Source organism: Aegilops tauschii, chromosome 5 (assembly GCF_002575655.3).
Source record: "Aegilops tauschii subsp. strangulata cultivar AL8/78 chromosome 5, Aet v6.0, whole genome shotgun sequence".
NCBI lineage: Eukaryota > Viridiplantae > Streptophyta > Magnoliopsida > Poales > Poaceae > Aegilops > Aegilops tauschii.
In genome coordinates, this window is record NC_053039.3 from 106,989,555 (window position 1) to 106,997,155 (window position 7,601).

Genomic DNA, 7,601 nt, shown 5'->3' on the forward strand with positions numbered 1-7,601 from the left:
ACGAGCCTTCTAGTGAGTTGCTCCGGTTTGTGAGGGGTGTGTGTCCAAACTTTCTTCAAACATGCCAATTTCTTTACCACATCATCGTGGTGGCATGACATTACATCAACCAAGGTTTCATGTGTTTCTGATTTTTTTATTTTTTGGAATTAAAATGCCATGTCACTCCATGCATACGTATGCATGTGTCCATGTCGTGAGACAAATATGTTTGAAAATTCCTTCTAATTATCTGCACATGGAATTAACTCGCACACAATAACACAAATATGATTTTTCCAAACCGTTTTGGTTAGGCGTTGCATGTAGATGTAGTTCAAATTTGAATTACGGTCATTAAATGGCTAGAAAATCACTTAAATGTCTTTAAAAACCCAAATGACCCCTAGAATTTTCCAAAATTTCAAATTACAGTTGTAGTAGTGCACGTTAGACGTAGAAAAAAAATTAAAGGCCGTGAGAGGAAGCTATCTCCCATTCGTCATCAAACATACATTGTTCCCTCTCGGAACCACAAGCCTTCTAGTGAGTTGTTCTGGTTTATGAGGGGTGTGTGTCCAAACTTTCGTCAAACATGCTAGATTCTTTACCACATCATCTTGGTGGCATGACATTACATCAACCAAGGTTTCATGTGTTTATGATTTTTTTTGGAATTAAAATGTCATGTCACTCCATGCATACCTATGCATGTGTCCATGTCGTGAGACAAATATGTTTGAAAATTCCTTCTAATTTACTGCACATGGAATTAACTCGCACACAAGTACACAAATATGATTTTTTTCAAACCGTTTTGGTTAGGCGTTGCATGCAGTTGTAGTTCAAATTTGAATTACGGTCATTAAATGGCTAGAAAAACACTTAAATGTCTTTGAAAGGTCAAATGACCCCTAGAATTTTCCAAAATTTCACATTACAGTTGTAGTAGTGCACGTTAGACGTAGAAAAAAATTGAAGGCCGTAAGAGGAAGCTATCTCCCGTTCGTCATCAAACATGCATTGTTCCCTCTCGGAACCACGAGCCTTCTAGTGAGTTGCTCCGGTTTCTGAGGGGTGTGTGTCCAAACTTTCGTCAAACATGCCAATTTTTTACCACATCATCTTAGTGGCATGACATTACATCAACCAAGGTTTCATGTGTTTCTGATTTTTTTTGGCATTAAAATGCCATGTCACTCCATGCTTAATTGTGTCATAGCCGTTAGACCAATATGTTTGCAAATTCCTTCCAATTTACTGCACATGGAATTAAATCGCACACAAGTACACAAAATATGAGTTTTCAAACCGTTATGGTTAGTTGTTGCATGTACATGTAGTTAAAATTTCAATTACGGTCATTAAATAGCGAGAAAATCACTAAAATGTCTTCAAAGGTCAAATGACCCCTGGAATTTTCCAAAATTTGACATGACAGTTCTATTAGTACTACAAAATTTCTCGTTCATTTAAAACACCATCCGTTGCCACTTTACTCCAAATTCATCTTTCACAGCTAATAAAAAATATCTACAACATCACACACAGTTGTTCTCTAGGAACCATTTGTCATTAAAATATCTAGGTCTATTTAAGTCTCCCTCCTTAAGCTTCGCCGGCTCGTCTGCTCCAGTGCCGGCAACCCCCGAATCCATGAATCCTGATCCCATTCCCGCACCCCTTCTTGCAAAGATGACGTCGTGGAAACGCTTCGTGAAGGCCCGTACGATGGCCGCGTCCCCCCCCCCCCCCCCGAGCGCTACCGCCTGCGCCGAGAGCGCGACCGCCTACACCGAGAGTGCCGCCGAATCCGCATTGAGCGCGGCCACTTCCGCCGAGAGGGCGTCTATGGCAGCCGACAGGGCAGCTGCAGCAGCCGAAACGGCTGCATCTGCTGCTGCGCCGGTGGCCGCAAACGTCGAGAGCGCTTGAGCTGCCGTTCGTGCCGCCGACGTCGCCCTGGCCTGGGTCGAGGCCATCCACGCCAAGATCGAGGATGCACACGCCAGATATTCTAGGCCACCTCGGACTCTAGCATGCAACCCACGTCTGAAAAGGCGGCAGTGGCCATGGAGCACCTGCTTCCTCATGAGGTCGCCGAGCGGGAGCTGGAGATGCAGGAGGCGGCAGAGATCGAGGAGCGCCGGGAGGAGGAGTTGTGCGTGGCCGAGGTCGAGGTAGAGAAGAGTCTGTTCGTCGAGGAATTGGCGGTGCAGTACCAACTTGAGCTCTAGCGCAGCCACTACTATGAGTACTACAACCTTGAGGGAGGCGCTGAGGACGAGGACGAGGACGTGGTCAACTTCAGCAGGGGGGACGCGGAGTCCACCAACGACGGCATGTCGCGAGGACAAGTTATCGACGTCTCATCTCACACCGGCAACGCATAGGCCGGCGCAGCAGCGGATTTGTTAAAATTATGGGCTTTGTTTTTAATGCTGGTCTTTTGTTAGAGCAATGTTTAGGTCAACTGGCTCTTTGTAATTACTAAAATTGCTCGATTCAGTAAGTGAGGTTTGTCTGATGTACGCTCTTTTGTGTGCCCAAATTAGCAAGCGATGTTAAATTATGCAATGACGTACCCGGGGAAATTTCCACCAAAATTTGAATTATCAAACTCATCATATGCGCGTAAAGCGGAAGAATCGTTTGCGATGCACACAATCGTTCAAACTGAATGGTCCAGCGGCACCGCGCGCAAAGTTTCCCTCCACATTTCCAAAATTTTGGCCGACCGCCAAAATATCTACCCCCGCCCCCCTTCCCCCCTTCCCCACCCCCTTTTCTCCCCGACCACAAGTCACATTTCCCATGTTTCCTCCTTCCTACCTTCCTTTCTAAGCTATAGCCGCTTCCTCGCTCTCACCGTCTCGCATCCTACCGTCGGGGTCGCCATGGTCTTCTTCAATGACCTCTCCAGCGGTTCCTCCTCCAATGACGACTCCTTCACCACCCGGGTATGCCTCTCTTCTCTCTCACGGGCTATGACTTGAATGAAGGATTTTTACCCGGCGGTCGATTTGAGTCATTTCTTCCTCTTATACCTCCCTAGGACCATCAGTGGCAACGAATGGAGTGGGGTGGCTGAAGATCTATCTGCTCATTGTCACCATGAATCTCCATGCGTGAAGCTAGTTGCGTTTGAATCTGTGGATAGTGGGAGGAAGTTTCTGGCATGTGCAGAGAAGGTTAGTGAGGGAAATATGCCCTAGAGGCAAAAATAAAGTTGTTATTTATATTTCCTTATATCATGATAAATGTTTATTATTCATGCTAGAATTGTATTAACCGGAAACTTAGTACATGTGTGAATACATAGACAAAGAGAGTGTCACTAGTATGCCTCTACTTGACTAGCTCATTAATCATAGATGGTTATGTTTCCTAGCCATTGACATGAGTTGTCATTTGATGAACGGGATCACATCATTAGGGAATGATGTGATTGACTTGACCCATCCGTTAGCTTAGCACTATGATCGTTTAGTTTATTGCTATTGCTTTCTTCTTAACTTATACATGTTCCTATGACTATGAGATTATGCAACTCCCGAATACCGGAGGAACACATAGTGTGCTATCAAACGTCACAACGTAACTGGGTGACTATAAAGATGCTCTACAGGTGTCTCCGATGGTGTTTGTTGAGTTGGCATATATCGAGATTAGGATTTGTCACTCGGATTGTCGGAGAGGTATCTCTGGGCCCTCTCGGTAATGCACATCACTATAAGCCTTGCAATCAATGTGACTAATGAGTTAGCCAGGGGATGATGCATTACAGAACGTGTAAAGAGAATTGCCGGTAACGATATTGAATTAGGTATGATGATACCGACGATCGAATATCGGGCAAGTAACATACCGATGACAAAGGCAACAACATATGTTGTTATGCAGTTTGATCGATAAAGATCTTCGCAGAATATGTAGGAACCAATATGAGCATCTAGGTTCCGCTATTGGTTATTGACCGGAAGTGAGTCTCGATCATGTCTACATAGTTCTCGAACCCGTAGGGTCCGCACGCTTAACGCTCGATGACGATCGGTATTATGAGTTTATGTGTTTTGATGTACCGAAGGTAGTTTGGAGTCTAGAATGTGATCACGGACATGACGAGGAGTCTCGAAATGGTCGAGACATAAACATCGATATATTCGAAGGATATGTTTGGACACCGGAAGTGTTCCGGATGAGTTCGGGCATTTACCGGAGTACCGGGGGGTTACCGGAACCCCCCGGGGAGTCAATGGGCCTTATTGGGCCTTAGTGGGAGAGAGAAGGAGGCGGCCAGGTGGAGGGAGCCCCCCCCAAGCCCAATCCAAATTGGGTGGCGGGCTGGGCCCCCCTTTCCTTCCCTCTCTCTCCCTCTTCCTTCTTCTCCTATTCCAACAAGGGAAGGGGGTGGAAACCTACTCCTACTGGGAGTAGGACTCCCCCCTTGGGCGCGTCTATGACAGCCGGCCCTCCCCTCCTCCACTCCTTTATATACAGGGGAAGGGGACACCCCATAGACACACAAGTTGACAGTTGTCTTAGCCGTGTGCGGTGCCCACCTCCACAGATTTCCACCTCGGTCATATCATTGTAGTGCTTAGGCGAAGCCCTGCGTCGGTAACTTCATCAACACCGTCACCACGCCGTCGTGCTGACGGAACTCTCCCTCGGCCTCAGCTGGATCAAGAGTACGAGGGACGTCACCGAGCTGAACGTGTGCAGATCGCGGAGGTGCCGTGCGTTCGGTACTTGGATCGGTTGGATCGCGAAGACGTTCGACTACATCAACTGCGTTACTAAACGCTTCTGCTTTCAGTCTACGAGGGTACGTGGACACACTCTCCCCGCTCGTTGCTATGCATCACCCAGATGGATCTTGCGTGTGCGTAGGTAAATTTTTTGAAATACTATGTTCCCAACAGTGGCATCCGAGCCAGGTCTATGCGTAGATGTTATATGCACGAGTAGAACACAAAGAATTGTGGGCGATAATAGTCATACTGCTTACCAGCATGTCATACTTTGATTCGACGGTATTGTTGGATGAAGCGGCTCAGACTGACATTGCGTGTACGCTTACGCGGGACTGGTTCTACCGACGTGCTTTGCACACAGGTGGCTAGTGGGTGTTTGTTTCTCCAACTTTAGTTGAATGGAGTGTGACTATGCTCGGTCCTTGTTGAAGGTTAAAACAGCAAACTTGACGAAAAATCGTTGTGGTTTTGATGCGTAGGTAAGAACGGTTCTTGCTCAGCCTGTAGCAGCCACGCAAAACTTGCAACAACACCGTAGAGGGCGTCTAACTTGTTTTTGTAGGGCATGTTGTGATGTGATATGGTCAAGACATGATGCTAAATTTTATTGTATGAGATGATCATGTTTTGTAACAGAGTTATCGGCAACTGGCAGGAGCCATATGGTTGTCGCTTTATTGTATGCAATGCAATCGCCCTGTAATTGTTTTTACTTTATCACTAAGCGGTAGCGATAGTCGTAGAAGCAATAGTTGGCGAGATGACAATGATGCTACGATGGAGATCAAGGTATAGCGCCGGTGACTATGGTGATCATGACGGTGCTTTGGAGATGGAGATCAAAGGCACAAGATGATGATGGCCATATCATATCACTTATATTGATTGCATGTGATGTTTATCATTTATGCATCTTATTTTGCTTTGTTCGACGGTAGCATTATAAGATGATCTCTCACTAAATTTCAAGGTACAGGTGTTCTCACTGAGTATGCACCGTTGCGAAAGTTCGCCGTGCCGAGACACCACGTGATGATCGGGTGTGATAAGCTCTATGTTCACATACAGCGGGTGCAAGCCAGTTTTGCACATGCAGAATACTCGGGTTAAACTTGACGAGCCTAGCATATGCAGATATGGCCTCGGAACACTGAGACCGAAAGGTCGAGCGTGAATCATATAGTAGATATGATCAACATAGTGATGTTCACCATTGAAAACTACTCCATCTGACGTGATGATCGGACATGGTTTAGTTGATATGGATCAGGTAATCACTTAGATGATTAGAGGGATGTCTATCTAAGTGGGAGTTATTAAGTAATATGATTAATTGAACTTTAATTTATCATGAACTTAGTACCCGATAGTATGTTGCATGTCTATGTTGTTGTAGATCAATGGCCCGTGCTACTGTTCCTTTGAATTTTAATGCGTTCCTAGAGAAAGCTAAGTTGAAAGATGATGGTAGCAACTACACGGACTGGGTCCATAACTTGAGGATTATCATCATTGCTGCACAGAAGAATTACGTCCTGGAAGCACCGCTAGGTGCCAGGCCTGCTGCAGATGCTGCTAATGACGTTAAGAACGTCTGGGAAAGCAAAGCTGATGACTACTCGATAGTTCAGTATGCCATGCTTTACGGCTTAGAACCGGGACTTCAATGTCGTTTTGAACGTCATGGAGCATATGAGATGTTCCAGGAGTTGAAGTTAATATTTCAAGCAAATGCCCGGGTTGAGAGATATGAAGTCTCCAATAAGTTCTACAATTGTAAAATGGAGGAGAATAGTTCTGTTAGTGAACATATACTCAGAATGTCTGGGTACCACAACCACTTGACTCAGTTGGGAGTTAATCTTCCTGATGATAATGTCATTGACAGAGTTCTTCATTCACTGCCACCAAGCTACAAGAGCTTCGTGATGAACTATAATATGCAAGGGATGGATAAGACAATTCCCGAGCTCTTCGCAATGCTAAAGGCTGCGGAGGTAGAAATCAAGAAGGAGCATCAAGTGTTGATGGTCAACAAGACCACCAGTTTCAAGAAAAAGGGTAAAGGGAAGAAGGGGAACTTCAAGAAGAACGGCAAGCAAGTTGCTGCTGAAGTGAAGAAGCCCAAGTCTGGACCTAAGCCTGAGACTGAGTGCTTCTACTGCAAAGGGACTGGTCACTGGAAGCGGAACTGCCCCAAGTATTTTGTGGATAAGAAGGATGGCAAGGTGAACAAAGGTATTTGTGATATACATGTTATTGATGTGTACCTTACTAATGCTTGCAGTAGTTCCTGTGTATTTGATACTGCTTCTGTTGCTAATATTTGCAACTCGAAACAGGGACTGCGGATTAAGCGAACATTGGCTAAGGACCAGGTGACGATGCGCGTGGGAAATGGTTCCAAAGTCGATGTGATCGCCGTCGGCACGCTACCTCTACATCTACCTTCGGGATTAGTTTTAGACCTAAATAATTGTTATTTGGTGCCAGCGTTAAGCATGAACATTATATCTGGATCTTGTTTGATGTGAGACGGTTGTTCATTTAAATCCGAGAATAATGGTTGTTCTATTTATATGAGTAATATCTTTTATGGTCATGCACCCTTGAAGAGTGGTCTATTTTTGTTGGATCTCGATAGTAGTGACACACATATTCATAATATTGAAGCCAAAAGATGCAGAGTTGATAATGATAGTGCAACTTATTTGTGGCACTACCGTTTGGGTCATATTGGTGTAAAGCGCATGAAGAAACTCCATTATGATGGACTTTGGGAATCACTTGATTATGAATCACTTGGTACTTGTGAACCATGCCTCATGGGCAAGATGACTAAAACTCCATTCTCCGGAACAATGG